The 25,851-nt window shown below is 40.4% G+C and overlaps 1 long non-coding RNA gene across 10 annotated transcripts in view; it reads left to right on the top strand.

Annotated features, from left to right (window-relative positions):
• The window catches only part of LOC112130070 (uncharacterized), a 348,783-nt gene that overhangs the window by 556 nt on the left and 322,376 nt on the right, over positions 1-25,851 (top strand). For 9 of the 10 annotated variants that reach the window (XR_010140420.1, XR_008509828.2, XR_008509830.2 and 6 more), the window contains exon 1: positions 17,899-18,323. This is a non-coding gene — a long non-coding RNA (uncharacterized LOC112130070). Of the gene's footprint in view, positions 1-1,918; positions 2,698-3,525; positions 3,627-17,898; positions 18,324-25,851 lie in introns of those variants that run through there. The other variant, XR_010140422.1, reaches the window with a different exon arrangement.

Here is a 25,851-nt window from a genome sequence, read left to right on the forward strand (position 1 = left end):
CTAGGAATTACACTGGTGTCTGAGGAGGGGAGGCCTCTGGATGCAGGGTTTACTGTAAAACTGAAGGACAGCAAGGCTGATGTTCACAAGTGAGGGTGGAACAGGTATGGTAAAAGTGCTTTGCATTCAGCAGTCACTCAATAATGACTGAATTAAAGCTATTTTGTGATAAACTTTGTTTGATAGACTATTGCCCCAGAATGGTTGCAAATGTGCTCATTTTTGAGGTTCACAGCTGTCCTCTCCTTCCTGAGGTTCTACTGAGGCATCATTTACCTCCTGGTAGATGTGAGATGTGGTGATCACTACAAGGTAGGCAGCTTGGAAGGAAGGATTCGTGAGCAGTCTTTTGTTCTGAGTTACTACTGCAATGTAGGCCAAATTCCTCTAATTTTTTTTTTTTAAAGACAGAGTGTAGATATTGATATTCTCATTTCCTGTGGAGCTAGAGTAACCCAGAATAATAAAACCCCTTGGGCAAGCAAAGCAAACAACTCAAGACAAACCATTTGCACGAGAGGCTTCAAATGGGGATTTAGATTTAAAAAGTTAAGTGATGGGATCTTGAAGACCACATATTCCTTGGGAAAGGCACATGATCTGGCCAGCCTGAAATGCATCATCAGCTCCTTGGAGGAGGTCAGTGACCCATGTTAATGTAAGGTATAAAATTCCAGGTTGTGGAATTTGGTGGGGCAACTCATGAGGGTTCCTACATTATAGCAGTCTTTAAATGGTTTGATAAAGTTGAGAGAGAGAAACAAAACTGAAGATTCTTTTTTCTCTCTGAGTAATGAGACTCTTGGATGAAAGGCTTATTCTATATATGGTTTTTAATCTTCATTTTACACTTCCTGGTACCCAGATCGGCACAGGGGAGATCTTTAACCTGGATAGCAGTTTGTATTTCTAATTCAGCCCCAGATTAGTCTCCTATTGTGTATATGAGATGTTGAACACAAAAGAAAACAACCTGAGAGTGTGAGTTGTGGAGGTGGCTGGGCCAGATGCTTGCCTGAATGATGAGCTGCAGATATCAGCTCAAGTGGAATACTAACAAGGGCTGGTACATGACTCCAACATCACTGAATTTCCTTTTTCTCCTGCCAGTGGACATGGCAACTGAGGATAAGGTGGCTGGGAGACCATGAGGGCAAATGTGACACAAGGCAGGAGTCTTGCCCGAGCTTGTCAGCTGGTTCTTATTTCCTCATGCGGCAGGAACCTTCTCTGGTAGGGCAGAAAGACAATGAGATCTCCACGCGATTTTATGGATCAGTTTTCACTTTTCCAGATGCAAAGAGAGGAGCCATAATTACCTTGCATATGTTTTGATAGCATCCCTTGGGCAAGTGGAAGGGGTAACTCACAACAGATAAACTCTGCTTTTGCTCCAGAAATGTCTCCTGCATCTGCAACAGGGGGGTGTTGAGTGATGCTATAGGCAGCTGGAAGGGCTCATTTATTTGACCTAATTATTCCCAGTGTAGACCTGACTCATCATAACGGGCTCTTCTTCAAAGGAAATGAGAGCCAGATTGTCTCCTTGGCAGCAATGGAAAACAAATGCTATCCACAGAATGGCTGTTAGATTAAAAAAAGGTGCAACTTGCCTTTGGGGCCAGCTGATGTTTAATGATGTTACCAAGAATAGAGGACTGGAAAGAGAGTAGTGTCAACTTCTGACATTTTAGCTTTCTAAAAATGTTCTTAATAAAATTAACTTACCATTGGATGCCATGAACAAAAGTAACCACATGCTCAGAATCCAAGGAAAAATGGAAGCCTTGGGGTGTTTTTATTAATAATTGATGAAATCTCTATGGGTACAATGGAGGACTTTTCACATACAGACCTTATTATTTCTTAATCCTCTTGGATGCTCTGTTGAAGGATTAAAATGATCTTTTTTTCCTAGGGGATGGAGAAATGGAGAAAGAGAGTTGAAATAACTCTCCTATTACCATCAAGCAAATCAAACACAGAATGGGACCAGCATGCCACATTCCCTCTGTGAAGCCTTGGAGTGCAACTGCATTAGCTCAATGGTGCATTTCACAACGTCACAACTTCATCTCAGATCATCACAAATTGCCCATATTGAAACCTGGGTGCAATGAGAATAATCATTAAAATTTTCTCTGGTCTCACTTTTCTGCTTTACAGTGGTAGTTGAGAATGTCATACCCCTAAGGACATGGGAAAGATGTGTCCTTGACTGACTGATCCCTGTGACACAGTCTGACACTTTGCTTTTGTTCAGCAATTCTCCAAGCACTGGATTGCAATGATGCCCTGTTGACAGCACTGCTCAAAAGTCGACCTGTTGTTGCTGGAACCTCCAAGAATACTGTGTTTGATCTCAGCCGGGATCCTGTCTTGGAAGAGAAGAGGGAATCCCACAAACTACTTGTGAAGAAGATCCCATTGTTCAGTCAAATCCTCTGTCACTGTAGCAATCCGTGCATGCCGTTGCAGTTGGCATTCTGACATGTGTACACAGTGTTTTCATCTCTTCCCTGGAGTTGCGGCCAAAGCCTGAGATTCCTTTCTACACGACCCTGAAAAAACTCTGGATTTGTGCTCCCCTCTGCTCTGCAATAACATACCAGCTCTGTGATGTGGCCAATGTTTACCTAGTTGGTGGGAGGACTTTTTAATATCAAAAGGAAAACGTTTCTTCTGCATTCCACATAGGTAAGATGTGGTTTGCTGTTGTACAGGGATAAGGATTTGGGGTGGGGAAGGGATGAAGAAAAGAAAAACAATCCCCCCACCCATTTTTTTTTGAAATTTTCAGGGCTAAAGTGATGGGTCAGGGTAGGTGAGAAAAAAAAATTAAGAATCATCAAGCAATGAGGGAAGACGAAAGATGAATAGACTTTGTTTTAAAGAGTCATGGTCATGACTGAGCATATGTTTCCTTTGCATTCAGTTCCAAAAATAGATGATTAGTAGTGAGAAGCAACTGGTTTCTGATGCTTATCAGAGGTCAGTTAATATCATTTCCAACTGTTGGGGTTAGATATAGGGTAGGCTGTATATCTAATGGAAAGAGATTATAAAACTTCATGGTACCTTGGATTATATTTCATAAAGCTGTTTTCTGGCCAGACAAAGCAGTTAGCTAAGTAAGAGGAATTTGCCCAAGGATAAAAGGGGCTGGTAAGTTGTAGTGATCTTTTTAGATACTCTCTGTTTTAAATAGTATGAATCCACTGACAGTTTATCAGTCATCATGGAACAGTGGGGGCCAGGGAGTGAGGGATGAGCAGGAGGGGACACACTGAAGACCAATTGGGTGAAGAAGCAGGTTCAGCTGGGGATAGAAATCAGTGCTCTATTTTCTCCATAGACCCCACAAATGGTAGCTTGCAGGCTAGAGATTCCCTGAACCTCTAATGTTACCTAGAAACCTGAAGAGGCTGAGGGTGCCCTGTTCTTAGGGAAAGAACAACCTTGCTTTAAGTTATGTTGTTAAATGGTTTGTCAGTTTGATTTAGTTTGTTAATTTCTCCAAAGCAGAATCTGCCAAGGACATTCCCGAAGATCTACTTACTTATTAGAGAAACCAAGAGAGTCCCAGCAGCACAGAGGGATCGAGAAGGCTGAGAACAGAACTGGAGGTGAGAATATGGCCACAGGAGACCCCAGGACTTAACAAATGCACTGGTTTGACTTGTTTTCTGGATATTTTCTGGATGTATATACTGCCTTTACTTCCCTTTAAAATAGGGGCAGTGCTAGAGGTATTGACGTTTCTTGAAATGTTCACAAGTCCTTGACACAGACTTCAGGGACTTGCAGTGATCTATGTAGACTGGATATGCTTCAAGTGGTCCAGTTATTTTGGTCCCTAGAGTTAACATCCCACCTTATGGATTATTCAAGTTAAACTCTCAACAGCTGTTAGGGCTTTGTACCTCCACAGAGCTCAATCTTTCAGTTGACTGCTCATTGCTGAGTCCTGTACTGTGTACTCTGGGAGTAATATAGGAAGTCTCTTCCTTAGGCATTGATTTGCAAAGGCTGAGTAGGTGAGAGTGTGAAGGTGTGTAGAGGTATGGGCTAACTTTTTTTTTTTTTTTGATTGGGATCTCACTCTGTTCTCCATGCTGGGGTGCAATGGTATGATCATAGCTCATGATAACTTCATACTTGGGTTCAAGTGATCCTTCAACCTCAGGCTCCCCAGTAACTAGGACCACAGGTGCATGCCACCACACCAGGACAATTTTTAATTTTTTGTGGAGACAGGGTCTTGCTATGTTACCCAGGCTGGTCTCAAACTCCTGGCCTCAAGCAATCGTCCGGCCTTGGCCTCCCAAAGTGGTGGGATTACAGACGTAAGCCATTATGTCCAGTCTGACTTGTTCCTTTCTAATGTAGCTTTTCTTCTGAGGTTGAGGGAAACAATATAGTGCAGTTATTAGTATATTCTATAAATACTTATTGGGCATCTATCCTGTGACAGTCTGAGATTCAAAGGTTAATTAAGAGACAGAGAAGTCATCAAAGAATTTATGCTTGATTTACATTTCTCTCCTCTCACTAGACTCAGCTTGTCAAGCATAGCATTATTCTTATTTACTTCCCAATCCCTGGCATCTAGCATAAACCCTGGCCTATAATTGATACTCAACAAGTATTGAAATGATGTACAACAAGAAGTTTGCATTGATATTTTTCTTTCCTTTTCTCTAATGACTTTGCTCACACATAACAACTGACCATTTTCCGTCTATCAAAATAGAACATTTCCCCCTCTGGGCTGCTTATTTACCATTGTGTCTCTTACAGTTACTATGAGGAAGAATAAACCTTTCGCTTATTGGCAAGACTGCCTTGCTATTAGTACATATATCCCATAGAGTCAGAAACTTTTTGTTCTTTTGTTCACTGCTGTATTCTCAGCATCAAGAATATACAGGGCTTTTAATAATTATTTGTTGAATGAATACATAAAATTGAAATCAGGACAAAGGTTCTAACTATATGAGGCAGGTTAGGTTAAGCTTTGCTGCAGTAACAAACAAACCTGAAAATCTCAGCACCTGAGCATATGTAGGTTTATTTCTCTTTTGCACAAAGTTGGCTGTGGGTCCTGCAGCTTTCCAGGTCAGCTTCTTTCCCAGTGGCAACTTAAGGATCTAGTCTGATTGCATCCTGTAGTTACCCAATCTGGAACATGCAGCTTTTGAGTTGCTGTATTATGGGAAGAGAGGGTACAAAGGTTGCATACTGACTCATAAGTGCTTTGACTTGGACATGATCTGTGTTTCTTCTGTTCAGTCTTTTGGTCATCAAATATGGGTAAGCCTATGAGTATTTGGTGAGCATGCCACACTAAGTATGTTATTCAGTGCTTGCTAAATGGTGCTGTAATTCCATGAAAAAGTAACTTGGTGTTCCCTGCTCACTCTTGCCACTTCAGTGCAGACTGGTCAATTTCCAATTGCCATTTTCCTGAAGTCCATCTTGAGAAGCCAGAGATTGCTTTGGCTCCAACATAAGAGGCTCTCAGTAGCAGGGAACTATGCTATGTTATGCTGGGGTTCAAAGTTTAATAATACATATAGCAACCACGGAGGAGTTTAAGCTGTTTAAATTTCTGGCTCCCAACTGGACTAAGCTTGTCAAAGGCAGCATTGGCTCAACCAGTGACTCAGGGAGTTGGTGTATAAATACCTCAGATCCCTCACTGCTCTGGTGAGATGGCCCTGAGATGCATTTTCTACACTGGCTCCCAGAGATGTCATTTGGATTAAATTCCAATTATCCACAGTGGTAACTACCTTTACTGCCATCTCCCCTTCCCTGTCTCATTTTCCCATTTCCTGACTCCCTCGACACTGTTTCTTGGGATTCTCTCTAAAATTAACTATTTGCACTTGAATCCATGTCTTTGGGTCTGTGTATGGGGGAAACCACAAACTGAAAGAGGGGGTTAGAAGGTTATCTAAATAGTTCTCGGGGTGTGTGTGTGTGTGTGTGTGTGTGTGAGAGAGAGAGAGAGAGAGAGAGAGAAACTTCATACAGATTAGGGAGGGGGCCCTAGGGAGGCCTCTTCCTTCACATCTGCACTTGGAGAACTGCTTAGGTAGCTGCAATGAAGGAAGTGAAAGAGTACAAGTGAGGGGAAAGGAGAATCCCTGAGATGCCAGAAAGATTTTCTCCTATGCTATGCATTTAAGCACATAAAGTCTGGATCCTACTGTGAAAGTATTGGCCACCTGAAGTCTTGGGGAGAGGAATTCCCAAAGGTGTTCTAAAGCAAGCACTTCCTGGGCGGCCAACATGAGACCTGTGGTAATTGGAGCCTTGTATTTCTAAGCACTTCTTATTGGGATTCCAGAAGTGTAAATGGACAGGTTGACAAGTAGCTGTGGCTCCTTATAACTGCAACACAGGGCTCAGAGTCCAGGCTGGGCACAGTACTGAAGGAGTAAAGCATGTCATTTGTGGTTCTCCACCTCTCCTTTTAGTGCCCTCTGCTCCTTTTTGGTGATCTCCTATGCACCAAGGGTCATATAATGGTAAAGTGACCTTATAATTTATCATCTAAACAAGGGCACTTAAAAAATTACCTTCCCAATATTCCAATGAGAAACCAAGAAGTCATACAAGTGCTCCAAAGGCCAGTAAGTGGTGGCACCAGGATTTAAAGTAAGATTTGGGTGATTTCTTACTGCACCACCCATGTTCCGTGTTGACTCTGACAAAGGGCTTCCTGGCAGGGAGAATGGGGCTGGGGCTTGGGAGTCGGGAGATGCAGGATGATCCCAGGTTTGCTGTTCACTCATACAAAAACCTTGGCAAGTCCTTTCTTTTCTCTGCTTGTTTTCTTATGTTTTGAGAGTTCTTTATATGTCCTAGATAACAAGTTGCTTATCAGATACATGTTTTGTAAATATTTTCTCTTAGTCTGTGGCTTATCTTTTCATTCTTTAGCAAGCCTTTCACAGAGCAAAATTTTAAAGTTTTGATGAAATCTGATTTATTAATTTGTTCTTTTATGGCTAGTTGAAAGGTTTTCTCCCAGAAGCTTTATGGTTTTAGGTTTACCCTGAAGTCTACCATCCATTTTGAGTAAAGTTTTGCATACAGTTTGGTGCCATAAATCAAAGTTAATTTTTTTACATATGAATATTCAATGGTTCCAGCATGATTTTTTTTTTTTTTTTAAGAGACAGGGTCTTACTCTGTCACCCAGGTTGGAGTGCAGTAGCATGGGCATGATCATAGTTCACTGCAACCTTGAAATCCCAGGCTCAAGCAATCCTCCTGCCTGAGCCTCCCAAATAGCTAGGACTACATGTGAGTGCCACCATGCCCAGCTAATTAAGAATATTTCTTTTTTTTAGAGATGAGGTCTTGCTGTGTTGCCCAGGCTGGTTTTGAACTCCTGGCATCAAGTGATCCTCCCACCTTGGCATCCCAAAGCACTGGGATTACAGGTGTAAGCCACAGCACCTAGTCCCAGCACCGTTTGTTGAAAAGATTATTCTTTCTCTACTAGACGGCTTTTACACTTTTGTCAAAAGTCAATTGTCCACATATGCGTGGGTTTGCTTCTGCACTTTCCATTCCGTTCCACTGATTATTTTGGTTTGTTTCATTTCCATCAATACTACACTGTGCTGATTACTATAAGTTTATAATAAATCTGAACCAAGATAGTTTCGGTCTTCCAATTTTGTTCCTTTTCAAAGTTGCTTCAGGTCTTCTTGGTTCTTCACATAGTCATATGAATTTTAGAGTCAAGTTTGATGATAGTTTCTACAGAAAAACCTGTTGGGATTTTGATTGGCATTTTGTTGGTTCTACAGATTAATTTGGAGAGAGTTGCCATCTTGACACTATTGAATCTTCTGACCTGTGAACATGCAAACTGGGACACATTTGAGAATGAAAGGGGACACTATGAGTAAGCCAGGGCAGTTCTGGGCAGATTGGGAATTATGATCATCCTGCCTGGTGCCCTCTTGTCACTGCATGTGATGATATCTCACTGGTGGCATGGTTCCCACAACTCTCATTTACTCCTGTCCACCTGAAAATTTATTATGTTTCCAGTGGTTTTAAGTATATTCCTGGCACAAATATATCAATAAATAAAACCTTAAAATCACAGTATCCCATTGGACATTTTTCTTGGATGACAAGAGTGACAATGGATTAGCCTGATAAATCAATCCCTAGTCAGAATTATGTAGCCTATGTATTATTCTATTACTCATTCTTTTCACTTTCCAATGTGTCCAACACATATACATAGAGCACTCGTGTACTGGGCATGATGCTTGGTAGTATTCTTTAACTTTTAAAAACAAACTCTGAAGGCAGGTTAGAGGGAAGGTGCTTCAGACTATCTTTAAACATTCATCTCTGCAAATTAGATAACAGATGTGAAATGCCCAGTACTCTTTCTGATTCATGCTAACCCCCCTATAAATTCCCCTCCCTAGGAGCACATCAGAGTCCTGGACAGTCCCTGCAGCCAGCCGGGAAGGTCCTTCCTGGGGAGGGAGAGAAGGATGTGAACCCTGATCTTCCTATATTTGGGGTGGATCAAAAGCAAAGCTCATATAAAGTTGGCAAAAGAAAACTCAAACTATTGTGGCAAAAAATATCGTGGCAAAAAATCTGGATGAGTTCTTCTTGGTGTCCCTGCCAGCAATCTTGCAAGATACTTGGGGACATGACCTTCATTGCTCTTTGCTGTCATACATCAAGGGTCAGGGTTTGGGTGGAGCAAGGAAGGAGGTGGTAACTTTGAAGCCCTTGCCATTCTTCTGGGCAGGAAGTGAAGTATCAAGGATGTTATCCAAACATTCTCTCTCTGCTGAGTTTTGAATCACCATGACTTCCTGTGCATCTCTTTTGTACTATGTTCCTTTCCTGGGATGCTCTGAATCCATTCAGGTGGTCAAGATGATAAGCTCAGCTGATTAAGCTATGGGGCTAAGGAAATCAGGCTCACAGTTTCAGTCTCTATATGAACCAGTTAACTCGGCACACAAAGCAATCTGTCCAAGTCCTCAGATTGCCTCACTAACCCCCACCAGCTGGCTTGAAAACACGTGCTGTGTAGGGCCTGGAAGACGGATGGCTAAATCATAGGCCCATTCCCAGTCCTGGCAAACTCCCCATAAAGGAGTCCCTCCAGACGTTAGAAACCACTCATTAGATTCTGGAACTGTTCATTAATCTGGCAGCACTTCATTTTAAGGCCTGGTGTTTATCTTGAAGTAATTTATGAGCGACAGAGGATTTTGTATTATTGTAAAAATTGGTTGTTGATAGTGTACCAGCCTACTTGATAAATGACTCCTTGCTTCAGTCTGCTGGAATGCAGAGTCCACTCAATGGGACTTGAGGAGGGAGACTGTGGGCCAGCCAGTGGGGGCTTCAGAAGTTTAGTTCTTCATTTAGAAACTTCTACTGAGTGCCTTCCATGGGCCAGGCACAGTTTAGATGCTGGGAATTTAAGTATTCATTATTTCCACCAATGTTTTCTTGCCTATTCCATGCTAGGCATTGTGCTGGACCCTAGAGCCTCAGCAGAGAATGAGACACAATCCATGCCTTCAAGGAGACCTGAGCGTGGGGCAGGAAATAGTAATTTATTTTGTGCCATGGACTTTTTTGGCAGTTTGGTGAAGCCTGTGGAAGCCTTCTCAGAACAATTTTAGAGGCATGCAATAAAGCACATGAGATTACAAAGGAAGCTAATTATAACACAATACAGTTGTCAAAACATTAAACAAATGCATCAGTGCTAAGTGCTAACTATTGAACATGTAAACCATGGTTCATGCCTGTTCATTGCCTTCTTCTCAGGGATACTGCCCCAATCTCAGCTCCTGCTGCTGGGGTGGTCCTCGCCTGTGTCTCAATACACCCAGACACAGCTGAGTAAAGACAGGGAAGCACTAGCCTGAAGGCTACTGTTACTAAGCAACTGAGATGCTCTGACCAATTAGAAAGAGCTGCCTCGTCAGAGCATCACTCTTAGGAAGTGTAATTGGAAAGCAGGAAAAATTCTGGCAATAAAAGGGAACTGAAGATGAAGAAATACAGAAAGTGGACTCATATAGACTTGCAAGTCATGAGGTGTCTGAGCAAAGTAAGGTTATGGGGAAGCTAAACCAATAAACAGGCAGAAGCTACTAAGAAAGAGAGAGAAGTGAGTGATTCAGTAACTTGTAGTGGGAGAGAGGTAGACTAACACAAAGAGAAGCAGAAATGCAGAGTAGCAAGGTGGCAGAGTGGTGAAGGGAGAGCGTTAGAAAGAGAATTCAGAAACTTTTCTTCTGAAATCCCTTGAATTGGTTTGGATTCAGAAGAATCCTTTATTATTTATTTATTTATTTATTTATTTTTGAGACAGGGTCTTGCTCTGTTGCCCAAGCTGGAGTGCAGTGGTGCTATCACGGCTCACTGCAGCCTCGACTTCCTAGGCTCAAGAGATCCTCCCACCTCAGCCTCCTGAGTAGCTGGAACACAGGTGCACACCCCCACACCAGGCTAAATTTTAATTGTTTATTGTAGAGATAGAGTCTCCCTATGTTGCCCAGGTTAGTCTCAAACTCCTGGGCTCAAGGAAACCTCCTGCTGCAGCCTCCCAAAGTGTTGGGATTACTGGCGTGAGCCACCAAGAACAACCATTTCAGTTTTTCTCAGGGAGCCTGGTTGTTTTTGTTTGTTTGTTTGTTTGTTTGTTTGTTTTTTAATTGCACTGAAGGCTAGCTTCCTGGATGACATTCCCATTTTCTTTATTACCATGTAGATTCTTACGATAAACTTTCGTTTCCTTAGGCAATTAGAGTGGATTCTGTTCCTTGTGATCAAAAGAGTCAAATCCAAACATGGCAGGGTGGGGTGAGGACAATGAGGCCATCCTACTCCACCTCCAGCAGTGGGTGTGGACAGGGACTGCTTCCCAGCTCCCTTCTAAATTGATTTTGGATTTGTTAAAAATTACCCAGTTAGTTCAAAATTTTGGCAAAACATGTCATGGTTTATTAAAATACTGCTTCTTTTTCATGTTGTTGACATTTTAATTTCATTACACTGTGTGGTATTTAGGGTAAAAGCTTTATTTGGTATTTTAGGAGAAGGGTATGGTAAAAGAGAAAAGTCATATCAGTAAAAAATTCAAGGTAATTAAAAGTGATATTGAAGTGGCCCTGTTGTCTAGGGTAAATACCCAAGGTCCATTGCCTCATGCCAAGGAAATCAAGAACACCGATACAGGTGAAGTGAGGTTAACAGCAGAGGTTTAATCAGCAAAAGAAAGAGAAAGGAGAACAGCTTTCTCTTCTGGGAGAGAGAGGGGTGCCCGAGTGGGACTTCCAGCCCGCTGCAGACTGCACAGGATTTTATAGACAAGCTCGAGGAGGTGGTGTCTGATTTACATAGGGCCCAAAGATTGGTTGGACCAGGTGTGACATTTACATAGCATGGCGGTGGGGTAGGGGGCAGGGGGAAGTGGGGAAGCTGGTCACCCCGCCATAATCCTATTATGCAAATGGGATCTTTGCTGGCCTGGGCCACGCTGTCTGCTCCTGACTGCACACATAGTTGGCAAAGAGAATGGAGGATGGAGCCACCATGTTGGACATGTCTATCCCCTCTTTCCTGTTGGCACAACTGCCAGCAATCACTTGTGCAAGCTTCTAGCCTGCCTTTCTATGTCTGCAGCTTGATTTTAGAGGCTCCTCTTTGTTAGAAAAGAAAATAATTTGGGGACTTCTTTTCATTAAAAGGAAAACCTTACCAAGGACTCCTGTACCCTTACTATCTGCCTAAATAATTTCTTTTTAACTCCTATATCAATGTTTAATAATGAAATCTCATTCACACCTTGATCACCTGGTAATGGATAGTAAGGTAAGAAGAGCCAATAATGACCCCTAAAATCTGAAGTTGCATGTGGATCACTTAGACTAGAAAGTATAGTCCATCCTATGTATGAAGGAAGAGGGTATTGGAACCAGCAGGGACTCATTCATTTATCTATTGGGTGGCTACTATGTTGTCAGGCAAAAGCCAGACAGATATTCCCCCAAGGAGCTTACATTCTAGAAGGGGAAAATAAACAGGCAACAAATTTTAAAAAAAGCAAATAGATGAGATATGCTAAGAAAGCTATAAAGGGGGTCATGAGAAGAGAACTACTGGGTCTGGTGGGGCTACTTTATATCAGATAAGTAAGGAAGACCTGCTTCTGTAAGGAGGTGACATTTGAGCTGAGACTTGAAGGATGACATAAGCCAGCCATGGGCAAAACTGGAGGAAGTGTATTCCAGCCAGAGGGAGCATGAGTGCTCCTTGGAGAAGAGCATGGGAGGAAGAGGAAGAGCCATATGAGTGAGCCAGGAGATCAGTAAGGACCACCGGTTTAACAGCCATTTTTGGAATGCTGAAAATGGACCAGGCTCTGTGCTAGTGTCAGCAATATAGCAATGGACAAAATATACAAAAATCTCTGTCTTTATGGCAGTTATCCTCCAGAGTGGACCAGGTCCTAATGTGCCCTATAAGTCATAACAAAGGGGTGAGACTTTAGTCTGAAGGTGATAGGGAGCCTTTGAAGTGCTGAAAGCTGGGGAGTGACACAATCAGATTTGCATTTTAGAAATACCAGCTCTGAGGTCAGTGTGGAGAATGGCTGGGACAGGGTATTCTAGAAGCAAGCAGAGTGCTCAGAGGCAGGTGGCAGAAAGAAGATGCTGTTTTTTATGTAGACAGTGAAGTAGGCTGGAAATAAATAGAGCTATTCTACAGAAACTAAGAAAGTACAGTGGACAAGATCAGATCATGGACAGGTGAAAGATCTAGGATACAGAAGTGTACTGTCAGTTTTCATGACTTCAAGTATCGGGTGGATGTTGTTGCCATTTATTTTGTTGGGTAATGCAGGAGGAGGAGCAGATTTTGGATAAAAATTAAATTGTATTATTCTTGTCCTTGATGCAGTTTGTACTTTATTGAGGAGACAAGTATGCAAAGAAAATCATTCCATCAGCCAATGTACCAGTCAGGATAAGCTAAATTTTGATGTGCAAACTAACAACCATCAGAATAGCAGCTTAACACAGCAAAGATTTATTTTTCTCTCATGCTACTTGTCTAAAACAGACAGGATTGAGTGGGGGTCTCTTTTCATTGTAGTCCCTGGACTGAAGCCTATAAATATACGTTCCATCCTGACATACGCATCCACTGGGACATGGTTAAAAAAAGAAAGAGAGAGAAGTAGTGAATCACACACTGGCTCTTAAATCTTCTGTCTGGAAATGGTTTGCATCACTTCTGCTCACATTTCATTGGCCAAAGCAAGTCATAGGGTCATGCCTAACTTCAAGAAAATGAGGGAGTGCCATCATTCTGTGTACTGAAAGGAGGGAGACTATTTGTTCTTGCTATTGCAATCTATTAGGTGGTGCACAATTTCAATTTGTCCTTTATTGACAATAGTAGTTTTGATAGCTTGATTAAAGTGGTGTCTGCTAGACTTCCTCACTGTATGGTTATTTTCCCCTTTGGAATTAATAAATACAGTGTAGAGAGTTACTTTGAAATGATGTAAACTTCCCATTTCTTATCAGACTTTTAATTAATTAATATGTAAGGAGATTTATGATTTCTGTTTAATTAATATCTAAACAGACTCATGGCTACAATTTCTAGTCTACTAAGTGATTCATATGCAACTTCAGATTTTAAAGGTCATGGTTTCCATTGAATATTCATGGTATTCAATGAGTTATCATTATTACTGTCATTATTTACTCGATGCTCAAATTATCCCAGATTTGATTTGACCAGTGGGAGCATTTCAATCTGGCTTCTATGTCTTTTTGTCATGGCCCTGCATTCTTTGAGCGCTTCCTTGCTCCAGAATCATCTTATACTTTTCTTGCTCCAGCTCTGGCCGTGGGTCCAGTCCTTTCTCGAAGGAGCTCTGATTGTTTATAGTGGAGAACGGTATTTAGAAGTAAAGGTTGGGGTGCTTGGTGTGCTATTTGCTATTGGGATGTTGCTGCTCCCATGCCCTTTCAGGGAACAGAGCTGTAGGATAGATGCATGTATGCACACATACACAGACATGCAGATTTACATCTATACTTTTGTCTGTCTTTATCTATTATGTGTATTAAAAACCATGAACTCACATTGATGCCTCCAATTCAAATGCAAATTCAAAATCATAGGGTATATTCTGGTTTTCTCTCCCCTTTTTTTTTTTTCCTATTTACAAATCATTTCTCTCCATTGAGAAAGTTGGTCCTCATATCCTAACTTATTCCATAAGCTTCCTCTTTACTCCCTTACCCTGTGTAACTAAACTTTCATTGTCACTGCTGTCCCCTCCCTCACGTCAGAGCCCTCCTCCCACACTGGCTACTCCCCTCAGAGGGGACCCTCCTCATTGTGCCTGGATTCCGACAGCCAGGCCCCCTCTCCTGTCTGGACCTTCTCACTCTGATGTCCCCTTAGGTGGAAGCTCCTCCCTTTGCCTGGGCTCTGACTTTTCATTCCAGGTTAATGAGGACGTTGCAGCAGCAAAGCAGTTAGCCTGGTGACATACCTGTATCCTACTAGGTATCTGTTTGCAGCCCATTTAGAAACCTGAGAAAGGGTTACAGCCAACTAAGAGTTAGAAACCCAAGTTTTCTGATTCCCAGTTTTTTTCTCTCTCTCAAGTTCCTGGCATCGATAGCAGTTAATGGAATCCATGGAGGCTTTCTGTGGTTCTCTTTCTCAGTTTCGGCCCCAAATGGATTTATTTTGGAAACCAAATATAAGTCCATTTACTCATTTAAGAGTTATCTAAAGGTGAAAAAATGCTACTTTTTTTTTTAGCAGTTCAGAAATTTTTCAAATGCTTTTTTGCCTTTGAATTTCTCAAAAGCAACTTTGTTTGGAAATTTTAAACTTGGCATTCCTGGTACGTAACCCTGAGTGAGGAATGTGTGCTTTGCCTTGTTTGAAGAAATTTGGTTTTGAAATAACAAAGTTATGGATGTTTAAAAATACTGCACGGAACAGACACTGTGGGTTATTTTCCTTTGCCTTTGAAACATACTCTATATTGTGAAGCTGGTAACTTTCATGGGTGGGGGAATTTAATAGCATATACTTAACTGATGCAAATGTGAGATCATTTTATAAGCCACATGGGGATCTAGTTGAGGCATCTTTTCAATTTTTACTCAGTAGATTCACTTGATCTCTGAATAACTTAAAATCCTGGGGCATAGTGCCTTTGTACATATCACGTGCTCAATAATTGTTGAGCTGATGTGAATTGAACACGCTTGTTCTCATTTGGCTGCACATTTCCCCTTGAGCTCCAAGTGGCTAACTATGGTCTGGGAGAGTGATTAACAAATTACAGTTCGTGGGCCAAATACAGCCTGCCACTGTTTTTTTTTTTTTTTAATAGTCTGCAGGCTGAGAGTGGTTTTTACATTTTTAAATTCTTGAACAACAGTAAAAAAGAAGACTAACATATCATGACATACGAAAATTATATGAAATTCAAATTTCAGCATCCATAAAATATGTTTTATCAGAACACAGCCATTCTCATTCATTTATGTATTATCTAAGACTGCTTTCACACTACAACAGCAGAGATGAGTAGTTGCAACAGAGACTGTATGACCTGCCAAGCCTAAAGGATTTACTATCTGGACCTTTACAGAAAGAGTTTGCTGACCCCTAATCTAAGAGATAGAACACAAATCGTCAGTTCCTTTTTAAGATTACTTGCTATAAAATTTAAAGCCGAGCCTTTTTTTTTTTTGGTTTTTAGTATATTTACTGTATTGTGGGGCATGTGGAATTCAGTGTTTTCTAGTGTATTCATTATGTACTACATACACTACCACTGTCTAATTCCAGAACATTTCTATCATCCCAAAAAGAAATGCTGTATGTATTACAGTCAGTCCCAATCCTCTCTTCCCTCACATTCCCTAATCTACTTTCTGTCTGAATGGATTCACCTATTCTAGACTTCATATAAATATACATACAATATAAGTATTTCATATGAAAATTTCATTAAAATGTTCATACAGTATGTAGACATTTGTGTCATTTTTTTAAAGTTCATTCATGTTCTCACATATAGTAGTACTTCATTCCTTTTTACAAGGCTTTCTTTTTACTTTCTACTTTAATACTTCTTGCCTGCCTCCTCTTTGATGTTTTATTGAATTCCAACTCAGTATCAATAACAAAAATTATTTTGATAATAATAAAAGTATAAATCATCAAGTCAAATATAAATTTTTAAAATTCTGTCCATTTTGTTAATTGCACTATTTCCATATTAGATGACTAAAAAAGATATCATGAGTGAAGAGATTTGGATGATAACATCTATTTTATACATCTCCAGGTTTATGTCTAATTGGTGCATTTGTTTTGCTTTCTCAAGCTCTTTATAGGCTCCAGAAAGATAACTTCTTTTGGATTTCATATGCGTAGTATATTAGTCCATTCTTGTGCTGCTATGAAGAAATACCTGAGACTGGGTAATTTATAAAGGGAAGAGGTTTAAATGACTCACAGTTCCACAGGGCTGGGGAGACCTTGGGAAACTTACAATCATGGCTGAAGGGGAAGCAAACATGTCATTTAAATGGTGGCAGCAAGGAGAAGTGCAGAACAAAAGTGGGAAAAGCCCCTTATAAAACCATCAGATCTCAAAAGAACTCACTCACTATCAAGAGAACAGAGGGTAACTGCCCTCATGATTAAATTACCTCCCACTGGGTCCTTCCTATGACACGTGGGGATTATGGGAACTACAATTCAAGATGGGATTTGGGTGGGGACACAGAGCCAAAACATATCTCATGGTGGAGGGCACAGGACTTAGAATCACAAGGGTCTGATGGCATTCTTCCTGAATCATATTATTGGAGATACTCATACATTTGTAATGATGACGAATCTCAATTGGATACTCCACCCTGCCTGATTATCCTACAAACATCCCTAGTCAGTTCACTTTCTCATTCTCGTCCTGAGTTGGTTGCCTCATCTCATACTTCCCAGAGAATATGGAAAGAACAAGATGAGAGTTAGGTCCATAATTATGCCTTGTGTACTTTCATGTGTATCTAGATGTTGATACAGATCATCACCTAACAATGGGCCTTTTCACCAGAGGTAATATTCCCTTTATTTCTCTCCTGGATCACATTGCTTCTTGCCTTCTACAGGACTTGGCTCCTCATTTACTATTTCCTTGTTTCCACTACCAGTTTTCCTCCTCTTCTGCATCATTCCAATCAGCACATGAGCTAGTTCTAATAAGATTCATCTTTTAAAACCTGCCCTTTCCCCAGCACTCTTCTCTAATTACTGCTGCAAGTCTTTGCTACTTTTAAGAGACCTGCTAAAACCATTGGCTATGTACTTGCTATCTTCACTTCCTTATGTCCTTTTCTATTCTCCATCTATTCTAAACAGATTCTATTTACCACCACTTGTGAAACTTGTTAAGGTCCCTAGAGACTCCATCTGACCACATCTGTTTGATTATGTTTTTTCCTTACTTTGCCTACCAGTCACACCCACTGTGGTATTTCACTTTCCTTTTAAAACACTTTCTTATCCGGTCTTCGTGGGTACCACACTCTCCCGGTTTTCCTCCCACATGATTGGTGATTTTTCGTCTTAGATGAGTCTTTGCAAGGATTGGACATCTCAGTCAGAAAGTCAAAAATCTGAAATGCTTTAAAATGTGATGTTTTTGAGCACTGATATGATGCTCAAAGGAAATGCTCATTGGAGTATTTCAGATATAATGCATGTATTCTAATGTCCTCCAAAAATTGAAATCCAAAATACTTCTAGTCCCAAACATTTCGTATATGGGATACTCAACTTTTACCTAGTCTCTGCTTTATCCTCAATAGCTGCAACAGTGCTTGGCATAGAGTTGGTCTCAAAGATGACTTGTGGAATGAATGAACTCACCGACCTTGTTCCCACATTGACATCTTTGTATTTGCTGATTTGCTTGGAAGACTTTCCCTCCAGGCCTCCACTTGGCTTCCTTTTTGTCATTGTTCAGCTTTCAATTCGAGTCACTTCTTTGGAGCAGGCAGCCCTTGCCAGCCTTCTGCTTCCCATTCCCACCCCTGTGTCTCTCTAGGACAGAAGTAAGCAAACCTTTTCTTCACAGAGTCAGATAGTAAATACTTATGACTTCTCAGTTCATCCAGGACCTGTCACGACAACCTAACTTTGTCAACGTAGTGTGAAAGCAGCTGTAGATAATTCCTACATGGGTGAGTATGGCTATATTCCAATAAAACTTTATTTACAGATACTGAAACTTGAATTTTGTACATGTCATGAAGTATTAATCTTTTGATTTTTTTTCAATCATTTAAAATGTTACTTTGTGAGCTGCACCAAAATAGGCAGTGGGCTAGATTTGACCCAGAGGCTGTGGTTTGCTAATTCCTGCTCTAGTGCATTACCCTCTTTTATCTTCGTGCTGCTGAAAATTATGTTATTTATTATTTGCTGTTGTAATTTGTTTTCCCTTTCTTAGAACATGGTTAACTTGAAGGCAGGAATTCTGCCTTATTCCCTATTCTGTTCTCAGAGCCTACAACACTGCCTAGATGCCTCCTGCCCAGGCTAGAGCTACCGCTACCAGACCTTGCCCCTCCCCATAGCCCTTTCTCTTTCAAGGCTTATTCTCTTTCCTCTCCTATATTGATAGCTTCCCTCTTAGGAATTCAGGGTTCATTTCAAGAGGGGGAGTCAGTAAATTTGGCATCTGGTTGGAACAGGAACCTCAGATTTTAGTGGGGAGAGGCCCACTTAACGTGATTATAGCTGATTCCCAGCATCTAACTGTTCTGATTACATCCTATTTATCCCAGTGGTAAAAGAGGGATCCCCCTCCACATAGTGTGAGATAGTCATGCACGAGACACTTGACACTGGGCAGATAAGGGTGACAGCAGTTTAATAGTCACATATATTCACTCTGGAGGTAGAGGACACTGCCTGCCATGCAGGGCCAATGGGGTTGCACTCAGGAAGAATGAGCTGGCAGGGACGGTGGGAGGTAGGCTTTGTAGTATCAACAGGGTGAGGTGACCCCTGGTTACCAAGCGAGGATGTGATTGGCTTGTTTGAATAATTTCATGGGCTATTAGGGAGATAAAATCCACTAAGTTGAAAACTGGATGGGGTTAAGATGATTGGGCTGGTGGGAAAGTAGCAGAATGGGGTCCGTTTCCTGCTGGGTTGGGTATATCTGGTGAGAGCAAGGGAACTCATGGGTAGGCCTTTTGGGACCTGGCTCAGACCTAAAATTTAAAGGGCCACCTTAACATCTCGGCTCAAAGATGTCAAGGTGGCACTCTAAATTTTAGGTCTGATATACTAGCACCAAGCTTAGAGCAATAAATATTTGTTGAATGAGTGAAGGATTTTACTTAACCTTTATTCAGTATCTGTATGTAACAGCTTCATATTTGCTGCTGAGGACAAAAAGAGGATTGGGAGGCCAGGTGCAGTGGCTCATGCCTGTAATCCCAGCACTTTGGGAGGCCGAGGTGGGAGGATCACGAGGTCAGGAGATTGAGGCCATCCTGGCTAACACGGTGAAACCCTGTCTCTACTAAAAAAAAAAAAAAAAAAAAAATTAGCCGGGTGTGGTGGCGGGTGCCTGTAGTCCCAGCTACTCGGGATGCTGAGGCAGGAGAATGGTGTGAACCCAGGAGGTGGAGCTTACAGTGAGCCGAGATTGCGTGACTGCACTCCAGCCTGGGTGACAGAGCGAGACTCCGTCTCAAAAAAAAAAAAAAAAAAAAAAAAAACAGAATTGGGATACAATTACATTTACATTATAGGGCTCTGAACAATTACAACAGAGAGCAATAAATGTTCTAATGAATGTAGGTTCCAGGGTTTGTCAGAATGCTGATGATAAGTCAATGTAAGGGCAGGATGGGAACAAAAAGAGGGAGTTGCATTGAATCAGTTCTACATTTTTGTTCTCATGTGTTCATCCAGTATTTATTGAGGGTCTATCATGGGCCAGGCTAGGCAACTAAGCTTTTGCTGTTTTTAACTGAACCCAGGAGACAAGCTACGATCGTTGAACACAGAGGATGATTTGGAATTAGCATATGAACAAGGGCACACTAATGTGGTCTAAATAGTCTTCCTGAGAACTGTAGGAATGTGGACAACACATGTTCTCATGTGAGTGTGGTGAGTCAGGGACACCTTGGAGGGGCGTTTGGAGTTCAAGGCAGTGATGGACGTGGATTGGCAGGAAGGAGAGGTAAGGCAATCCAGGCATGAGTCATTCTATGGTTGGTTTCCTTGCTAAATAGATTCTTTCACAGGGAAGAGTCATCTCTCGTCCAACTACTTTCCTCTGTTGGATTTGCACAGCCATAGACCACACCGTATCTTTGTTTATGGGGATTATAAGGCTGTGTTTGCAGCTGAATTTTAGTCAGGCAGAACCTCTCATCATCCAGAGCCTGGTCTTCACCATAAAATGTGGGCAGAAAATGGGAGCCATAAACTCCTTGCTCTCCTGAATCAACTTATTTTGATAAGACTCTTTAGTCCTCATTTCACTCTTCGTGTGGTGGAAATTTGTGTCTGTATTAATTTGTCACACGTTTATTAAGCAAGTGCTTTGTGCAAGACAAAGAGCCTGGGTCTGGGTAAAACAGCAATAACAACAAAAAATAAAGATCCCTGTTGTTGAAAAACTTGCAAGATAACAGGGAGTAATAGCAACAACAAGATAGCAAATAAAATTCCATGTAAATAAAGTATAAGACACTGACTCTCAAACAAGAAAACTGCGGCTGAGTTTTGATTCAGCCTTCTATTAGCTGTTAGACCTTAGAAAGTAGCTTAGTCTGTCTCTTGGCTCTTCTCTAAAATGGGACTAATAGTTCAACCATCTCATAATGTTAGTGTGAGGATGAAGTAGTATAAGATTAAATATTGTTAGAGCAGAGTCTGAACATAGAAGTCAATAAATGCTAGCCCTTATTATTTTGTTATTATCATTATGACAGAGACATGTTCAGTATGCAGTGTATATACATAGGATAGACAACTAATAGGGAGGAAAGGATTCGTGAAAGTTTTCCCGTAAGTGGTGACACTTGAACTGAATCTGGAAAGAAGGGTAATGACCGTTGCTAAAATGTATCGAGTACTTATGAGAGGTCAGATACTGTTCTGAGAATGTAACATGGATAATCTCTCTTAATTCTCACATTACCCTCTGAGGTATATGCTAATATTACCTTCATTATTACAGAGGAAAGACAAGTAGGACTTGACCAGGCAGAGAAAGGACCTTGGGGAAGGCATTTTGGATAGTGGTACAGATCCAAAGGTCTAGAGATATGAAAGATAACCAGATTAATGGAACTCAAAACAGTGCAATATGGCTAGAACAACAATTAAAAAAAGACGGGAAATGGTATGAGGTGAAGCTGGAGAAATAAGAAGGCCAGATTATTGCTGTCATCCCAGAGACTCATTGGATACCCCAACTGAATATGGCCCAGCATTCTCTCTAACAAAGCTCTGGCCATCCACTTTTTTATTTTTATTTTTTAAATTTTTCCATAAGTTATTGGGGTACAGGTGGTATTTGGTTACATGAGTACATGAGTAAGTTCTTTAGTGGTGATTTGTGAGATTTTGGTGCACCCATCACCTGGGCAGTATACACTCACCATATTTGTAGTGTTTTATCCCTCGCCCCCTCCCATTCTTCCCCCCAAGTCCCCAAAGTCCATTGTATCATTCTTATCCATTTGCATCCTCATAGCTTTGCTCCCACATATCAGGGAGAACATACAATGTTTGGTTTTCTATTCCTGAGTTATTTCACTTAGAATAATAGTCTCCAATCTCATCCACGTCACTGCAAATGCTGTTAATTCATTCCTTTTTATGGCCGCATAGTATTCCATTGCATACAAATACCACAGTTTCTTTATCCACTCGTTGCTTGATGGGCATTTGGGCTGGTTTCATGATTTTGCAATTGTGAACTGTGCTGCTATAGACATGTGTGTGCAAATATCTTTTTCAGTTAATGACTTATTTTCCTCTGGATAGATACCCAGTAGTGGGATTGCTGGATAAAATGGTAGTTCTACTTTTAATTCTTTAAGGAATCTCCATACTGTTTTCCATAGTGGCTGTACTAGTTTACACTCCCACCATCAGTGTAGAAGGGTTTCCTGGTCCCCACATCCACGCCAACATCTACTGTTTTTTGATTTTTTGATTATGGCCATTCTTGCAGGAGTAAGATGGTATCACATTGTGGTTTCAATTTGCATGTCCCTGATCATTAGTGATGTTGAGAATTTTTCATATGTTTGTTGGCCATTTGTATATCTTCTTTTAAGAATTGTCTATTTATGTCCTTAGCCCACTTTTTGATGGGATTGTTTGTTTTTTTCTTACTGATTTATTTGAGTTCATTGTAGATTCTGGATATTATTCCTTTATCAGATGTACAGATTGTGAAGATTTTCTCCCACTCTGTGGATTGTCTGTTTACTCTGCTGACTGTTCCTTTTGCCATGCAAAAGCTCTTTAGTTTGATTAGGTCCCAGCTATTTATCTTTGTTTTTATTGCATTTGTTTTTGGGTTCTTGGTGGGGAAATCCTTGCCTAAGCCAATGTCTAGAAGGGTTTTTCCAATGTTATCTTCTAGAATTTTTCTGGTTTCAGGTCTTAGTTTATGTCCTTAATTCATCTTGAGTGGATTTTTGTATAAGGTGAGAGATGAAGATCCGGTTTTATTCTCCTATATGTGGCTAGCCAATTATCCCAGCACCATTTGTTGAAAAGGGTATCCTTTCCCTACTTTGTATTTTTGTTTGCTTTGTCGAAGATCAGTTGGCTGCAAGTATTTGGGTTTATTTCTGGATTCTCTATTCTGTTCCATTGGTCTATGTGCCTATTTTTACACCAGTACCATGCTGTTTTGGTGACTATGGCCTAATAGTATAGTTTGAAATCAGGTAGTGTGATGTTTCCAGATTTGTTCTTTTTGCTTAGTCTTGTTTTGGCTGTGTGGGCTTTTTGTTGGTTCCATATGAATTTTAGAATTGTTTTTTCTAATTCTGTAAGGAATGATGGTGGGTGGTATTCAAATGCGGATTGTGCTGAATTTGTAGATTGCTTTTGGCAGTATGGTCATTTTCACAACATTGATTCTACCCATCCATGAGCATGGGATGTGTTGCCATTTGTTTGTGTAGTGTATGATTTCTTTCAGCAGTGCTTTGTAGTTTTCCTTGTAGAGGTCTTTCGACTCCTTTGTTAGGTATATTCCTAAGTTTTTTTTTTTTTTTTTTTTGTAGCTATTGTAAAAGGGGTTAGTTCTTGACTTGATTCTCTGCTTGGTCACTGTTGGTGTATAGAAGAGCTACTGATTTATGTACATTAATCTTGTATCTGGAAACTTTTCTGAATTCTTTTATCAGTTCTAGGAGCTTTCTGGAGTCCTTAGGGTTTTCAAGGTAAATGATCATATTGTCAGCAAACAGTGACAGTTTGACTTCCTCTTTACTGATTTGGATGCCCTTTATTTCTTTCTCTTGTCTAATTGCTCTGGCTAGGACTTCCAGTACTATGTTGAAGAGGAATGGTGAGAGCAGGCATCCTTGTCTTGTTCCAGTTCTCAGAGGGAATGCTTTCAACTTTTCCCCATCCAGTGTTATGTTGGTTGTGGGTTTGTCATAGACGGCTTTTTTACATTAAGATACATCCCTTGTATGCGGATTTTGCTGAGAGTTTTAATCATAAAGTGATGCTGGATTTTGTCTAATGCTTTTCTGCATCTATTGAGATGATCATATGATTTTTAAAAATTTTGTTTATGTGGTGTATCACATTTATTGACTTGCATATGTTAAACCATCCCTGCATCTCCGGTATGAAACCCACTTGGTCATAGTTGATTATCTTTTTGATACGTTGTTGGATTCAGTTAGCTATTATTTTGTTAAGGATTTTAGCATCTATGTTCATCAAGGATATCAGTCTGTAGCTCCTTTTTTGGTTATGTCCTTTCCTGGTTTTGGTATTAGGGTGATGCCACCTTCATAGAATGAATTAGAGAGGGTTCCTTCTTTCTCTATCCTGTGGAATAGAGTCAAAAGGATTGGTAACAATTCTTCTTTGACTGTCTGGTAGAATTCTGCTGTGAATCTATCTGGTCCTGGACTTTTTTTTTTGGTAATTTTTAAATTACCATTTCAATCACACTGCTCATTATTGGTCTGCTCAGGGTATCTAGTTCGTGCTGATTTAAGCTAGAAGGGTTTTATTTTTCCAGGAATTTACCCATCTCTTCTAGGTTTTCTAGTTTATATGCATAAAGGTGTTCCTAGTAGCCTTGAATGATCTTTTGTATTTCAGTGGTGTCAGTTGTAATATCTCCTGTTTTGTTTCTTAGTGAGGTTATTTGGATTTTCTCTCTTCTTTTTTTGGTTAATCTTGCTCATGGTCTATCAATTTTATTTATCTTTTCAAAGCACCAGCTTTTTGTTTCATTTATCTTTTATATTTTTTTGTTTCAATTTCATTTAGTTCTGCTCTGATCTTAGTTATTTCCTTTCTTCTTCTGGGTTTGGGTTTGGTTTGTTCTTGTTTCTCTAGTTCCTTGAGGTTGACCTTAGATTGTCTGTTTGTGCTGTTTCAGACTTTTTGATGTAGGTGTTTAGGCCTATGAACTTTCCTCTTAGCACTGCCTTTGCTGTATCCCAGAGGTTTTGATAGGTTGTGTCATTATTGTCATTGAGTTCAAAGGATTTTTAAATTTCCATCTTGATTTTTGACCCAATGCTCATTCAGGAGCAGGTTATTTTCCATGCATTTGCATGGTTTTGAAGGTTCCTTTTGGAGTCGATTTCCAGTTTTATTTCACTGTAGTCTGAGAGAGTGCTTGATATAATTTCAATTTTCTTGCATTTATTGAGGCTCATTTTATGTCATATCATATGGTCTATCTTGGAGAAATGCACTGTTGAATATAATGTATATTCTGTGGTTGTTGGATAAAATGTTCTATAAATATCTGCTAAGTCCATTTGTTCCAAGGTAACAAATGGACTTAAATCCATTGTTTATTTGTTGACTTTCTGTCTTGATGACCTGTCTAGTGTTGTCAGTGGAGTATTGAAGTCCCCCACTATTGTTGTGTTGCTGTCTAACTCATTTCTAAGGTCTATTACTAATTGTTTTATAAATTTGGGAGCTCCAGTGTTTGGTGCATTTATGTTTAGGATTGTGATATTTTACTGTTGAACAAAGACTTTTACCATTATAGTGTCCCTCTTTGTCTCTTTTAACCGCTGTTACTTTAAAGTTTGTTTGGCCTGATATAAGAATAGCTACCCCTGCTCACTTTTGGTGTCCATTTGCATGAAATGCCTGTTCCCACCCCTTTACTTTATGTGAGTCCTGATGTGTTAGCTGAGTCTCCTGACAGACAGTTGGTTGGTGAGTTCTTATCCATTCTGCTGCGGTTCAGTATCTTTTAAGTGGAGCATTTAGGCTGTTTACATTCAATGTTAGTATTGAAATGTGAGGTACCATTGCTTTCATCGTGCTCTTCATTGCCTGTGTACTTTGGTTTTTTTTTTGTTTGTTTTTTGTTCTTGCTTTTTAACTTGTATTTTGTTTTATAGGTCCCGTGTGATTTAGGCTTTAAAGAGATTCTGTTTTGATGTGTTTCCAGGATTTGTTTCAAGATTTAGAGCTCCTTTTAACAGTTCTTGTAGTGGTTGC

Source organism: Pongo abelii, chromosome 1 (genome assembly GCF_028885655.2).
Source record: "Pongo abelii isolate AG06213 chromosome 1, NHGRI_mPonAbe1-v2.0_pri, whole genome shotgun sequence".
NCBI lineage: Eukaryota > Metazoa > Chordata > Mammalia > Primates > Hominidae > Pongo > Pongo abelii.